The sequence below is a fragment of the Lycorma delicatula genome, chromosome 8, assembly GCF_047948215.1.
Source record: "Lycorma delicatula isolate Av1 chromosome 8, ASM4794821v1, whole genome shotgun sequence".
NCBI lineage: Eukaryota > Metazoa > Arthropoda > Insecta > Hemiptera > Fulgoridae > Lycorma > Lycorma delicatula.
Window position 1 is genome coordinate 24,018,770 of NC_134462.1, and position 16,102 is coordinate 24,034,871.

Consider the following 16,102-nt stretch of genomic DNA (forward strand, 5'->3'; position numbering starts at 1 on the left):
ATGATTTATTCCTGATACCAACCTAGAAAAACTTAATTTTAAAATACATAATTTAATTATTTAATCGAATTTTAACTAAAAAAAAAAAAAAAAATGATTAAAATAAAAATAACGTAATATAAAAAATTAAATTTAAATAAATGCATCTATTTTAAAATTATCTATTTCGAGGTACGAAATCACCATACTCCCAAGCTCTCATAAGGGTAAATCAATTTTTAATATTTTACTATTAACCAGTTTTTTAAGACGTACTGTAAGACATTTTTCTTTAATTAGCTATGAGAAACATTAAATGGCCGCCATTTTTTTGTCATAATCGGAAGTTTTTGTCCTTTTTTTCATCCTCCTTTAAAATTATATGACATAATCGTACCCCTTTCATTAAAAATGTTTAGTTGATCACCCGTGGAGGCCCTTTGAGTGCGCTAAGTATGATGATCATACATCGAAAAAATATTTGTGCGGAAACGTGTGTTAAATTTCTTCTTTTTTTTGTGTTTCGTTGCTGATTAGGTATTTAATGAAAAAAGCCTGATTAGGCTCCCATATTTTATGAATACTGTATGTATGTGTATAAGCGTGCGCGTGTGTGTATGTGTTGATATAACAAATAATTTGGATATTGATTTATAGGTACGTACTGTTTTCTTGAATTCTAAAGCTTAATAATCTATAATTGTGTAATTGTAGTTCAAAGTTATCCAAAAAAGAAAGTACTTAAGTTAGTATTTACGAATTATATCGATTGCGCGAAACGATAATTCCGCACACATTAGGTATGAGCATAATGAGATGCGAGAGAGTTTGCCTTTCTTTGTTCTAAAAATGTGTAGTTATACAAAAACGACTAACCCTATTAGCTGGCATCAGGAATAATATATCGTTCGGTATTGCATCAACAACTGATTCCGGATATCTATCGATCCGGAAAAACCTTTTCCGCTTATACCCAGGACAAAAAAAGGCATAAAGAAAATTACGTACGTGCTTACATACGCACACATACAAAGAAAGAGAGAATGTAGTAACATCATAAAGTAAAATATGTAGTATGTCTCGCATTGTCTCCGAAACTTTTCGACTAATTTGGTCTAAGTTTTGCGTAACACTGAAAAAATTAAGGCTTCCATGAAAATCGTTCTTCACTAACCATATTATTTTACGGCTTTATTTTGATTCCTTTTTTTAAATTATTTGTGTTTGTTCTAAATGATAAAAGTAAGTCTTTTTTCTATATAAATAAGCATCGATAATTATTTAAAATAATGTAAGGCAAAATTATAAAATAATAAAAAAAAACTAGAAAGATTGTAAACACATTAATAAAACTAGTAAACTAAAAGGGAAAGTAGAGTAATCATTTTCAATATAAGAGAAACATAGAAAATTATCAATAATTCCATGCCAAATGTATATTCAATTGGTATAATAATTCGTATAAAAAAATAATATAATATAAAAAATTTATGCATCATTCAATCAATCCGTCATAAGATGTCAATGAGGCATTGAAAAGTAAATTGATAATCACATATATATACTAGTATATAATAAACAGGTAAGCTTATATGTGGCGTTGAAGTTTCATCGGACAGCACAATACATCTGTCATAACTGTAGTAGGACGGACCCACCCGTCCGAATCTATATTGATAAATTACCCACCGACATTCAAATGTTTTCACTGACGCCTCAATGTCGCCGCCTTGTTTATCTGTGCCAACTCGGCATAACTAAGAGCTAAGAAAGCACACGACACACATGTGTACTTATATATATATATATATATAGTTGTGTGTGTGTGTTTATACCAAAACACGTATGAATTATAACTGTTCTGAAAAATACGCTTAGTCAGAGCTGTCAACTTAAAAACGCGCCTACAAAGAATACCTATTTTATAAGTGTAAAAATAATTGAAAAAAATATATATACAGTATTTACAAACATAAGTACTTCCTGTATTCAATTATAAGTTATGATTTTAGGAGTGAAACAATCAATACATTAAGACATTTTTACAACGTAACTGTTCCTAACACATTATATAAAATTGAAAAATGTTGTACTAACAAAAAAAAAAAATGCATTAACTTAATTTTAATCTTTACGATTTGAATTTATTACTGAAATTTTTTATTCAAACAACTAAATAAATAACAGATTACCTTTATTAAACAATTTATAATATTGAGTTAAAAATATTATGTTCAATATTATGTAAATTATGTTAAAATATACAAAAGAAATTGTAAAAATGGCCGACACGTACAAAATAATTAGTATTTAAGTTCTACTCTCAGATTTTGTCAGGGCAATGAAAAAACATTACCACATATTTAATAGGGCATTAAATATATGGTAACCTTTTTAACTTAAATACTAACTGTTTTGTAGGTAACGGCCATTTTTCAACAAACAACTTTCTCAGCTACAAAAATATCGCTTCAAAGAGAAAAGTATGATGATCATGACCATCAAAATTTATATAAAACAAAATGAATGTGAATGAAGCCTTGTACAGTCTCAGGTCGACCACTCCTGAGAAGTGTGGTTAATTGAAACCCAACCGCTAAAGAACACTGCAGACAAATGTTATCATTGTTGGGCGTCGGGCCATGTCTCAGCAAAGGATTGCAAAGGAGTAGATAGACGTCAGTTATTCTTCAACTGTGGGAAACCAGGTCATAAGAGCGCTCAATGCAAAGGCCCGACGACATGCACGTTGTGTGGTTCGGAGGGCCACTGAACCGGAAGGTGTACGGAAATGAAGATACTGCAATTAAATATGTATCGTAACAGATGGGCACATGACAACCGCTGGGAGTTGGCTATGAAAAAATAGAGTAGACATTACAACTGTTGCGGAGCCTAATGTATCAGTGACTTCTACGCCCGAATGGATAAGAGACGAGAATTTGACAGTGGCAATCGGCTTTCCTGCAGTAGGTACTCCGGCAGGAATATGTGGAGCTGGAGAAGGTTATGTCTGACAGACCTGGAGGATACTGTGATTTTCGCTGTGTACCATTCCCCAAATGCAGGATTTGTCAGTTCTATGGCTCTCCTTGATGAATTAGGCCATAAGATTCTAAGGTTCAAAGGCAGCAAGATAATTCTGGCTGGCGACTTTAACGCTAAGTCTCCAAAGTTTGCGGAGACTGTGCGAAACTTAGAGGGATTACGTTTAGCGGAAAAAATCATTGCTTTAAGGTCGATATGTATGAACAATGATGAACCCAATTTTTTGTAGCGCGGAAGCCAGCTCGACAATTGTCTTGACTCTTATCTCTGAAGATCATGTAACTACTCTAATTGGAGAATATTAGATGAAGAGAGTCTGTCGGGCCATTACATATTAGCGTAAGAGGTAACAACACCAAGAATGGTTAAGCCTGGTAGAACCATCACCTCGAGGCGCGGGTGTGTTCATTTTTCGAAGATGATTGGTGAGAAACTGGCTGAAATAACAACCCTGAAGAACCGACAGAAATTGTTACTATAGAAAGTGACAAGACGGGAGTACAAGTGCCCGAAAATAGACATACGTATTGGTGGGGATCTGAGCTAGAGGTATCACGTAAAAGAGCTTGGGCAGCTAGAAGGAAACTATAAAGAGTTAATAGACGTGCGTGTCAACTTCGCAAGGATAAGGACAAAAAAGAATACGGTGGAGGCTAAATCCAAATATACAGCTGCCATCAAAACAGCCAAGAGCAAGTGTTGAAAAGACCTTTGCGAAGATATCGATAGAGACCCCTGGAGAAGAGGGAACCAGTTAGTTTCCAAAAGACTAGGTAGACGATTGCCAGTGATACCAGAAGACAAGGTGCTTTAATATGTATATGTACTCTCTTTCCAAAGCAAGTAGATCCATGTAGAGAGGAAAAAGTGGCTGATGAAAACCGGTGTTCACTATGCAGGAATTAAAGACTGCGGGCAGGAAAATGAAACTGTATAATGAAACTACAAATTTCTACCGGAATACCGTTCGGTATTCCGGTAGCAGTCGTCCAGATACTGGTGGAAGAAGCTCCTGTAACAATGTTGGAAGTAATGAACAATATGCTGAAAGGCGATTTTATACAGACTTCTTGGAAAAGATCGAGACTGGTTTTAGTAAACTAACAAGGTAGGTCAGGAGCTACAATTCCTTATAGACCAATTTGTGTTACAAATAATTTTTGTAAATTATTAGAAAGGATTTAGAGGTGAGGTTGCAGCCCTATATTAGAGAAACAGGTGGTACTAGCTAGCGGCAATTTGGATTTCGATCAGGAAAATGAGCGACTGACGCTGTGAAGGAGATGATGAAATTGGTTGATGACGCGGCAAAGAGCGCGTGGCGCCGAATTCCTGTAGTCATATTAGTGGATGAATACAATGATTTTAATTCCCTGAGGTGGGAAGCAATATGTGAAGTGATGAATGCTAATATTTCAGGTGATGATGAAGACGGTACCGCCATATCTCAGACGAATGATACAAAGATACTTACAAGAAAAATTTTTGGTATACTAAACAGGCAGTAGTGAGATTGAATTCAGTGTTCAGTGGGGTGCCTCAGGATTCAGTTTTTGGACCCATTTTATGGAACCTTACCTTCGATTGGATTTTGCGCTTAGTACCCAGGAGTGCAAGCAATAGCTTTTGTTGGTGACCTTGCGCTAGTTGTCACTGCCAAGAAGGAGGAAGACAGCGAGCGTAGCAAATGAGGCACTAAATATGGTACATAGATGGATGAGAACTAGAAGACTCCGGCTGTCGCACGAAAAAACGGTGGCAATCTCTATGACGGGAAGGCGAATTATAACGCATATTCCTATTGTGACTGCGGAAGGCCCGGTCCAGTTCGTCAGAAATAGAAAATATCTGGGAATGTGGCTAGACCACAGAAGATCCTTTACTTTTCATGTACAGAAGGTACGTACTAAAAGTCTAAATACAAAGTCAAAACAGACTACTACAAAGTCTAAATAAACTACTAAGAAGAACAACTGGACCACGAGTCTCCATTAGGAAACTGTACTCACATGTGGTGAATTCTATATTGTTATACGGTGTGACAGTGTGGCACAGCGCTCTGAGAAGTGACAAGAATAGGAGGTACTTAGAGGGAGTACAACGAAAAATAGTGTTAAGAATAGCATGTGCCTATTCGTCGGTGTCAACTGAAGCATTGTTTGTAATTACTGGAGTGTTACATATACAGCAGATGGCTCAAGCTCGGGTAAAAATTGATGAAGGGATGAATAAGGAAGACGCGCAACGTAAGTTAATAGAAGAGTGGCAGACAAGGCGGGTCACCTCACGAAAAGACGAATGGACCCGGCATTTAATAGGTGAGATCGGGCCGTGGATCGGGAGGGGATTTGGCGAGCTGAATTATTCTCACCTAATTCCTGACCGGCCACGGCTCATTCCGAGCCTGTTCGAAAGACACAAGGTAGATAATTCGAAGTGCCAATACTGTGGTCAGAGGGACACAACTTAACATGTATTTTTCCAATGCGTTAGGTGGGACAGAGAAAGAAGATGTATGGTGATTACTGGTCCGATAGACGTAAAAATGTTATTGGAGTAATGCTAACAGACAGTGATAAATTCACCGTGGTGTCCAGCTTTGTATACAAAGTACTGCATAGGAAAGTGCAGGATGCAAAGGAGTGGAAGACAGCCTCTCGTGGAGCTGCCGTTCGTCTGTGTTTACACAGATGGGCGGTGGTGTTGAAGCGATGTCCTAATATATATATATATATATATATATATATATATATGAACATCGGAATTTTGAGATATAAGGCCAAAATTGTTTATAAATATCCCCGCTCCTAAATTCGACTGAATCAAAATTTTTAAATTTTAAACAACATAAGCACTTTCATTTGACTAAAGCCCAATTTTCTACGGCGCTATACAAAAATGTCAAAAACTAAAGTGGCCGAAATTGCTCCTCCCCCTTTTTAATTTTATAAAAATTTATTTTCATCAATGCACTATATATACTATTTTTTGAGCTACTTTGGAAAGAATTTATGTTAATCCAGTCCGTAGATATTAATCAAAATGTAGGCTACACGCATAGCATGTTTTACGTCTTCCATAATTTCTATAATTCATTTTGTGGTTTTTTTTTTAATTTGAAACGCTGACATTTTTAAAAAGAAAATTATGAAGAAAATCAGAGGTAAATTTTAAAATACTAGGTAAGCTTTTAAATAGAAAAAAAAATTATGTTAAAATTAATTTACAGAATTAGAAATCTGAAAGATAACGCCGAGAAAGACTATATACGAACTGTAATCTGTCGGGAAAACCAGAAAGGCAATACTCTTACGCTTATAAAAATACTATGAAATCAGTGTTGAAAAACGTAAAAGGCCGATCGAGTTCAAAATTAAAAGTATCAGGAAAAAATAAATATATGATAAATTCTCAACGACTACGCATAATAACGGAGTTGGTTAGATAATTTAAAATGTGCAAGGGTAAATCGATTGAAAAGGAAATTTAAACAGTACAAAGCTTAAGCAGCGATAAAAATATTATCACGTAACACAATTAGATATCTTCATTTAAGTGGACGAGTAAAAAGAGATGGGAGAAGTTCTCTTTAAACTAGTCTGGCGACCGATTACTTGTCATAATGTAATATCTCATTAATTAAATTTGCTGTAAAAAAGAATTAAAGATTACTTCTAAAAAATTGTTAAAAACAACACACACTTTTAACACAATGAACAAAAACACAGTGAGAATACATTCTTAATTCGAGTATATTATTTCACTCGCACAATTAATATGTTTCCTTTTTATTCATATATTTATTTTATTTTCTTAAAAAAAAGAAGAAAGTAAACAAAATTGACCATTACCTTTGTAACTGTAAACTATAATTATTATCCTTCTAAACTACAACGCATTTTTTCTGCCAAAAAGTAATTCTTCCTGTACTTTGTTCTTCCTCATCTTAAAGCCAATTACGTTAATTAAAATAAACAACCGAATTCAATTCCAGAGTATTTATTTCTTGTATTTTTACTAAAACAAAAAACAGTAAACAAAATTATAGCGTATAATAATCATATTAAATTATCAAGTAATTTTCTTTTATCTCTGTACATAAAGTTCATTAGAAAATAAATTACTTGTATAATTTTTTTATCTTTTAGAGGAAAAAATTCAATTTTTTTGAATTAAATCTTAAAACTTTGTTCTATACATACTTCTGTTTATTTTTAGTACATAATCAAGGGGTAACTTATGATACTACTTTCTATTTCAGAATTATTACAATAGTCCAACACATTTTAACCATTACGATTGTTTAACATTTAACGCGGTAGTCCGGTAAAATAGCTTTTAATTCAAATAATTTTGCCCGCCGTTCGATTCCAAAGATGGACAAAGGATTTCCTACAAGAAACCTGATTTATTTTCATATTACTCTTTTTTTGAAGGTAATTTGTTGTTGCATATATTTCAATTTATCGAAGTAAAATTTTTGATATGTACCATTTTGTTTTTTAGGTAGATTTCATAAGAAAGCTACCTATTGTAATGGTTACCATGATTCGACTTCCAGAAAATTTCGACATATCTTCGCGTTTCACATCCCCCAGACCCGAAAACTACCGTCAACTCAAAAGTTTATATATATATATATATTTCATTTTCTTGTGGACACGATAACTGCCAGTCACTTCCACGTAATTTTGCTCCAGTCACTTTCAAATTGTTCGTTAAAAATAACTCGTTCCAAAATCTCGGTTGAGTTCGTTAACGGCCAAAATCGGACCATAAGGGTGGAAATGGGAGGGGCTTTTTCGAAAAAACAAAACATCACTATAACTTTCTTATTATGTAAAATATCGAATTCGTTTAAAGTTCCTACTATTCTTTGAATAAGGGCCTTAAATGTAACTAAGTAAATTTATTGATATCACCAGCCATTGGCCTAGTAGGTGGAAAAAAACGGGGTTTCGAAAACAAAACAAAAAAATCATACCTCCCTTAATAGACATAGTATCGAATCGATTTAAAGTGGACATTAATTAATACTCTAAATATTACCTAAAATTTGTTTCTGAAACAATTTTTGATATGACCAACCCTTACGGCAAGGGATGATCAAAATGTTGTTGGAATTGTAAGAAGATGGGGCTTGTCGTATGCTAAACATGTGAAACATTTTCACATGCAACCATTGTCGTATTGAATAAATTTGAAATTTTTTTTAACTTTAAGGTGGAAATCTTTTTTATCCCCTACTTAGCACCGGTGAAATCGACCTCCACCTTCCAGCGTGCCGAAAGGGATTTTTTTTTTTATAAACCGATCTTAAATATATAAGTCGGTTTATTGGCTTTACGATTCAATAAAATGTAACATTAATGTCTGTTTACTTCCTATGACCGACTAAAAATTACGACTTTGTGAACACTACCCGTATGATGGCTAGTGACGGTTACCCAATTAAGTCCCAACTACAAAGATCACTTTCTCCGTTCCCTAATATGAACGCGGGTAATAATAAAGCTAGTATGTAACAGGAAAATATTATAATAATATATAATTCATGGAATTAATATCAGCAAAATATACGATCGACAAACCTCTAATAATTATGATTTTCGATGAGTAATTCGATAGTAAAAGTAAATAATTTAGAAATAATACTATATTCAATAATTCCAGGAATTTTTTCTAATACAAAATTTCTTGGATAAAAAGCTTTCTTAAACTACATACACACACATATATATATTTATATAAATAAATGAATATTTGTTTGTTTGTTTGTTTATTTGTTTGTTCCGTACGTGTACCTATATACCACTGATTATACAATAAGTGTGTCATTTAGCTGATAATGACACTTTTTCAGTGTTTGGCTTACCAAAATACTGACGTAAGTAAATATTTACAAATTTTAAACAATAAAATAGACAGTGTTATTAATATCAAGTACATTGGAAAAAAATCTTGAAAGAAGTATGAATTTTGATCACTGAGGAATGACGAAACCTCTAAGAAACTATTAGCATTTAAGAATTAGAATTTTGAATTAAAAAATTAAGAAAAGATGTGCTACACCTTGATTAAAAAAATATCTCTTTTATCTGAGTAGATAAATTACTTAGAACAATATAGTCGACGAGTGAATTTGGAAATTCAAGAAATACGACAGTTGATAATGAAAACATTAATCAAACACTGTGTCTTGTAGCAAAATTTATTGATGTCGATTACAAACCGGATGTTATTTATGTTGCTCAAAATATTCCTTCTTCAAATGATAAAAAACCCTGAATTTTTAAAACAGTTACATTCAAAAATTAGGAGGCAAGGCTTAATTCTGCAAGGAACTTCAAAAAAATAAACTTCTCATTAAAAAAACAGTGACTTTTTTAAGATGGAAACTATGTGAACGGGAATCTTAACTATATTTTAATGAAGGAAGACATGACGCCGGTTTTCCGATTAATTTTTAAGGAAACAAGATTGAAAGCTACAGAAAAATCATACAAACAAATTTATATGGTTTTCAAAACTTTTTCTGTAAAAAGCAAATCGACCAAATGAAAAGGTTTTGCGTACAAATAACTTTAATGACTTCCCGAAATTGTAATTTCATCGATAATAATATTTATTAGGGAAAATAAAATTGAAATTTTTAATCTGCAAGAACAGCCGACCTTAGATGTATGTAGGTATTATTCTCTATTTACTCTAATTAATTTTTATTTAATTTTGTTTTATCTCTGACGCCACCTTAATTAAATTTTGATAAAATTTTAAATATTATCGAAGGATACAAATATTTTTTACATTGTATCTTTTGTATTGTACTGTGTAACTAACTTGAAATTCAAATTATGTTAATACGTAAACTTGCTGTACAGATGTATAAGTATTGATCATTGTATGTTCTCATATTTATTTTATTCTTATTATATGTGTATGTATGTATGTATGTCAGTTGTTGTTAATGTATTGTAAGTGTATGTATGTTAGGAAGTAGTTGAGTAAGTTAGTTGATGTTGTTGATTTTGCGTCAATAGTACCTCCAGACACTACAAGGAACGCTAGTGTAGCACTGACGTACAGTACAAAAAATATTATATTTAAATAAAATGATATATTTTAAATTAAGTTGTGTATGTATGTGTGTGTAAGCCGTTCATCAGAGAAAAAAGCCGCGTGGCGGGAAAGTCCTACAACTGAGTTGTCAGCTTTTTTTCAATTTTACGCATCGTAATAAACAAAAAATTTATCAAAATGGTGATTGCCTTTCGTTTTCTTTCTGTTCTCCAGTTTGTGTTTTTTTAAAGAAAAATTTACATTTCAAGATCGAAGTTAGCAATCATTATAATATTTAACACACATATTTACACCAACTTTCTCTAATAAACAAAAAATTACATTTAAAACGTTTAAATAATTTCAAAATCCTGACCACCTCTATATTTTAGTTTTTTTTTTATCTCATAATAAATAATTTATTTCATCAAAATACTTCAATTAGCTACAATGTTAGTTGCTAAAATCCTTATTCTTTTGAAAGAAAATGACACTTTCCTTTTTTATAACAATCGACAAACAACCCCAGTTATTGCAGAAAATTTATGAAACGATTTTCAACCGTATTTCATTTTGTTTTTTTTCTCTATGTATTACTATTTTACTGTTTATATTTTAATTATTACATCAAAATGTTTATTATAAAGTTGCAACAGATCCTGTAAAACATTTTATTAACTGTATTAATAAATTAAAATTTGTTATTATAACATGTTCATCTAACTCTTATCACTCAGCCTATCACTCAGTTTGATTAAATAATTTTTAAAACTTTCGTGACATTTTTTGCAAAAAAAGCTCAATCCGAGATCTGACAGATGTTTTGCAACAAATTTGGTATTGGAATCGTCTCTGCAACACGAATTCGAGTGTAACAAATTAACTCGAAAAGAATTATAAGGTGATTGATTGACATAACACTATTTTATGAATTAAAAAGTCTCGTAATTAGAGATGCTTAGCGAGAGAAGCGAGCGTAGGTGTATGATTCGGTCAGTACACGGAATAAACATTTTTTTTTACCTTCAGGACCACCGTTAGGTAATGCTTCAGAGGATGAGATGGATGATTTGTATCGTGTGAAAATATAATGCTTGACCGGGATTCCAACCCGGGACCTCTGGATGAAAGGCCGAAACGCTACCACTCAAGCCACGGAGGCCGGCACACGGAATAAACTTGATCTAACTAAATGTAACCTACGCTAACCTCTTCTAATTAACGTTAAAAATATAAACTATATAGAACAAAGTGTGTATAAAATTTTGGTTGCAAAATTCCGAAAATGTTCCTAATTTCTAAATAAATTTCTTTTCTTATAATAATAAAAAATATCAATTTTTGTTCATTTTTTTAATAATTTTCATACATTAAATGTTTTTTTATAAATTTATAAAGTTTTTTTTTTTAATTTTTTAAAATAATACAAATATTATAATACATATTATGTTAATCCTATACATTCATGACATGTTAGCCTCAACTGCTGAAAATTTAATTCAAGTAATGGTTGTATAATACAGCATATTAATAATTTAGGTTATCTGATACAAAAACAAAAAATTATATATGTTCATATATCAATAACTTGTAATTCCATTTCGATTATTATTCTGAAGAGAAAATACAATTTTATGAACCGTTGTGCTAAAAATTAGATGCATTTGAAAAGTGGTTTCGAGTCGTTTAATATATCAGTGATTTGAACAATGAATTTCTAACACGACAATTGTTATATTATGTTTACTGATAACGATTTTACGATCCGAATATGGAAATTTACGATTCAATCCCAAAATATTACCGTACTGAATAAGCTTGCTTAATTTAAATAACTTGTAAACTACATTAAGTACTGCGAATAAGCTATGAATTACGTCATTAAATTAACGTCTTGTAACTAAAAAAAAAAGATGAATACACCATAACCAGGAATACGTTTTTGTTTTGTTTTTTTTTTTAAATATTACAGCATTAATATGTATTTCAAATAAACATCCATTTGTATCGACAACCGTTCAGCTATTTTAATAATTTAACACTCGGTACTTGTTGCAAAAATTTTAACAATCACATCCCGCGATTCCGAAACATAATACGAGCATGAAATTACGTTACATAAACCTGTAATCGGAGAATTACAACTAATCAAAGAATAGCTTATCCTATAAGGCCCCGAATCGCCTTGTACAATACGTTTCATGGCAATATTACAAAAATTAACGCAATTATACATAACCTAGATAAAAATAAATAAAGTGCGTACAAAAAAGTGCATAGGTTCTTGTAAATAAAGTTATTCTAACGCGTGCAGTATTAAAGGAACATTACTTACTGAATACAGATTAGTTGTCCGTAGAAAACACGAAGTGAGCCGATGATAATAATAAATTAATCTTTCGTTACACCTTATTGCTTAACTATAATCGTCTGAATTTAGCAGTAATTTCATCATTCGATTAGATAGATAACCTAAAACACTGTCACAATTTTACGTGTTGCAAGTCAATAGATGATGAGAGGGACGCTACGACTATACAATTAACTGGAAGCAACGAAGGCTGCTACGCATGCGCCAGTTACGTATTTAAACCGTCAACAACTTAATGTCCACCTCGCTCTGCGTAATGTCCACACTGTTTATAAAAACAGCGTAAATTAAAATTAACATTGCGTTGTACATTTTATTTTTCAAATCTCTGAATATATTGGCAATAAATATTACAAATTATTTACCGTTTTAAAATAATAATAATAAACCATTTAATTTATTAATAATAAAAAGTATAATTTTATTTCGTTTTAATTTTGATATATTACTTCTACGAAGTTTATTTTACGATAACTTATATAGCTAATTCTTGTCCGATTTTATGTCGATCACTAATTTAATCCATAATTGAACCCAATGAATAGCCAAAGTAATAATAATAATAATAATAATAATAATAATAATAATAATAATAATAATAATAATAATAATAATAATAATAATAATAATAATAATAATAATAATAATAATAATAATAATAATAATAATAATAATAATAATAATAATAATAATAATAATAATAATAATAATAATAATAATAATAATAATAATAATAATAATAATAATAATAATAATAATAATAATAATAATAATAATAATAATAATAATAATAATAATAATAATAATAATAATAATAATAATAATAATAATAATAATAATAATAATAATAATAATAATAATAATAATAATAATAATAATAATAATAATAATAATAATAATAATAATAATAATAATAATAATAATAATAATAATAATAATAATAATAATAATAATAATAATAATAATAATAATAATAATAATAATAATAATAATAATAATAATAATAATAATAATAATAATAATAATAATAATAATAATAATAATAATAATAATAATAATAATAATAATAATAATAATAATAATAATAATAATAATAATAATAATAATAATAATAATAATAATAATAATAATAATAATAATAATAATAATAATAATAATAATAATAATAATAATAATAATAATAATAATAATAATAATAATAATAATAATAATAATAATAATAATAATAATAATAATAATAATAATAATAATAATAATAATAATAATAATAATAATAATAATAATAATAATAATAATAATAATAATAATAATAATAATAATAATAATAATAATAATAATAATAATAATAATAATAATAATAATAATAATAATAATAATAATAATAATAATAATAATAATAATAATAATAATAATAATAATAATAATAATAATAATAATAATAATAATAATAATAATAATAATAATAATAATAATAATAATAATAATAATAATAATAATAATAATAATAATAATAATAATAATAATAATAATAATAATAATAATAATAATAATAATAATAATAATAATATTAGAAGATGTAAAAACTCTCATAATATCCGTAATAAAACACAAATGATAAACTACGTGAAGAAACCCGAGCAAAAAACTAGATAGTACCATTTAGTTTTTTGCTCGTTTTGCTAGTTTTTACACTGGCAAAAATTTGCCATTTAAATACAAAAATAGAATAATCTCACGCAATCTCGTTGTATTAACGAGTTTGAGGATAAGACCAGGCGTTATCTGTTTTAAAATGAGCATATTTGGATTTTTTCTATACGATCGCTAATTTTTTAATTAATGCCTCCGGAATATCATCAGAAATGATTATTTTGTTATGCGCCAGTTGAAAAAGGTGTGCTGAAATTTTTATTAAACAAAATGTAAAAAAATTTTAAAAATATCCAATTTTTTTATCCTATTTCCCTAGGTAAGTGTTCGTTTTAGATAAAAGATCGAGAGAGAAATAGTTTTGTTATTAAATTTTACACGCAATATCATCGGTTGCAAATCAAAAAGTACGTTATTATTGATGCAAAAATAGCAATAACTGTCAAAAAATGAAAAAACAAACAGGAGTTTTTGGGAATTCAATCACATACAAAAGAACACTCAATCTTTCAAATACATTTTGAAAATTTTAAATCGGTTAATTAGGAGAGCCTAGGGAATTTTTCAAATATATTTCCAATTTTAACAAACAGAATTATTGATTATTTTTTTTTTAAATCTATGTCCTGTAAGCTAAAAAATTCAAATATCACACTGGCAAATGCGAATTATTGCTAAATATCGGTAATAATTTATTGCAAAAGTTTCACAATGGCAGTCGACTTTGATCGGGTTTTCCAAAGATAATTAACGAATCTAAACTTTTTTTTTTAAGAATCGTCTTTCTGCTGTGCTTTTTAAAATTAATTTAGATAAAAATTCGAGAAGATATTAACGAGTTGCAAAATTATTATGCAAAAACTGTCAGACCGATTTTTTTGAAATTTGGTGTGTTGCTTATCATATCAAAAACTTCTTTGAGACAAACTCTGAAGGTCCTATGAATAAGTATTCGAAAAAAATTCCCAAAAATTCTTGATTTTTTTTAATTTTTTTGACAAATATTGCTATTTTTGCATCAATAACAACGTATTTTTCGATTTGCAACCGATTATATTGTGTGTAAAATTTAATAACAAAATGATTTTCTCCTTCGATCTTTTCTCTAAAATGAACAGGAGAAAAATATGGATATTTTTGCGTTCTTTTTACATTTTTGTTAATTAGAATTTAAGCACACCTTTTCCAACTGGCGCATAACGAAATAATCATTTCTGATGATATTCCGAAGACATTATAGCAAAGATTAGCAATCGTATAGAAAAAATTCCAACCCAAAACCGCCTGGCTAAATCAGTTATCTATATATTCATAAATAAAAGAATATGACGTGACATAATCAACGCCCAGCAAAAATTACGGAAGATAAATTTATGAAAATTTATATACACATTCTCCTTAAGGTGTAAGTGCATGCTAAGAAAGGATTTTTTGAAATTCCGAGTTTAAAGGATTAAAATGGTGTTACACTGAATTTTACTATTTTTTGAATCTCTCGGTAACAAATGAAGATACCATCTCCTTTTTGGGGTGTGTAATCTTCATGTGAATATCTAAAAAACAATCTTTAGATATTAAATTCCGAATTTAAAGAGTTCAAATGGATTTTTTAATTTTTTTTAAACCAAGCTACTTTTCTAATTTCCCGGTAACAAATGAAGATATCATCTTGATTTTTGGTGTGTGTAATCTTCATATGAATATCTAAAATCCGATTTCTAGATTTTTGGAAATTCCGAATTTAAAGGTTTAAAATGAAGAAACATTAAACTTTTCTATTTTTTGAATTATTGTACTATTTCTTTAATTTCTCGGTAACAGATAAAGATGTCAACTTGATTTTTGGTGTGTGTAATCTTCATGTGAATATCTAAAATTCAATTTCCAGATTTTTGGAAACTCCGAGTTTAAAGAGTTAAAATGGGGTACATTAAATTATTATTTTTTTTCTAACAAATGAAGATATAAACTTCATTTTTTATATGTGTAATCTTC

The 16,102-nt window shown here is 29.4% G+C and overlaps 1 long non-coding RNA gene across 2 annotated transcripts in view; it reads right to left on the minus strand.

The window, feature by feature from the left end:
• Nucleotides 1–12,644, minus strand: part of LOC142329256 (uncharacterized) — a 33,525-nt gene extending 20,881 nt beyond the window's left edge. Inside the window, exons 1-2 of one of the 2 annotated variants that reach the window (XR_012757443.1) lie at nt 12,422–12,644; nt 6,879–7,044 (exon numbers count right to left, since the gene is read on the minus strand). This is a non-coding gene — a long non-coding RNA (uncharacterized LOC142329256). The remainder of the gene's footprint in view (nt 1–6,878; nt 7,045–12,421) is intronic. The other variant, XR_012757444.1, reaches the window with a different exon arrangement.
• Between the last annotated feature and the right edge of the window lie 3,458 nt (nt 12,645–16,102).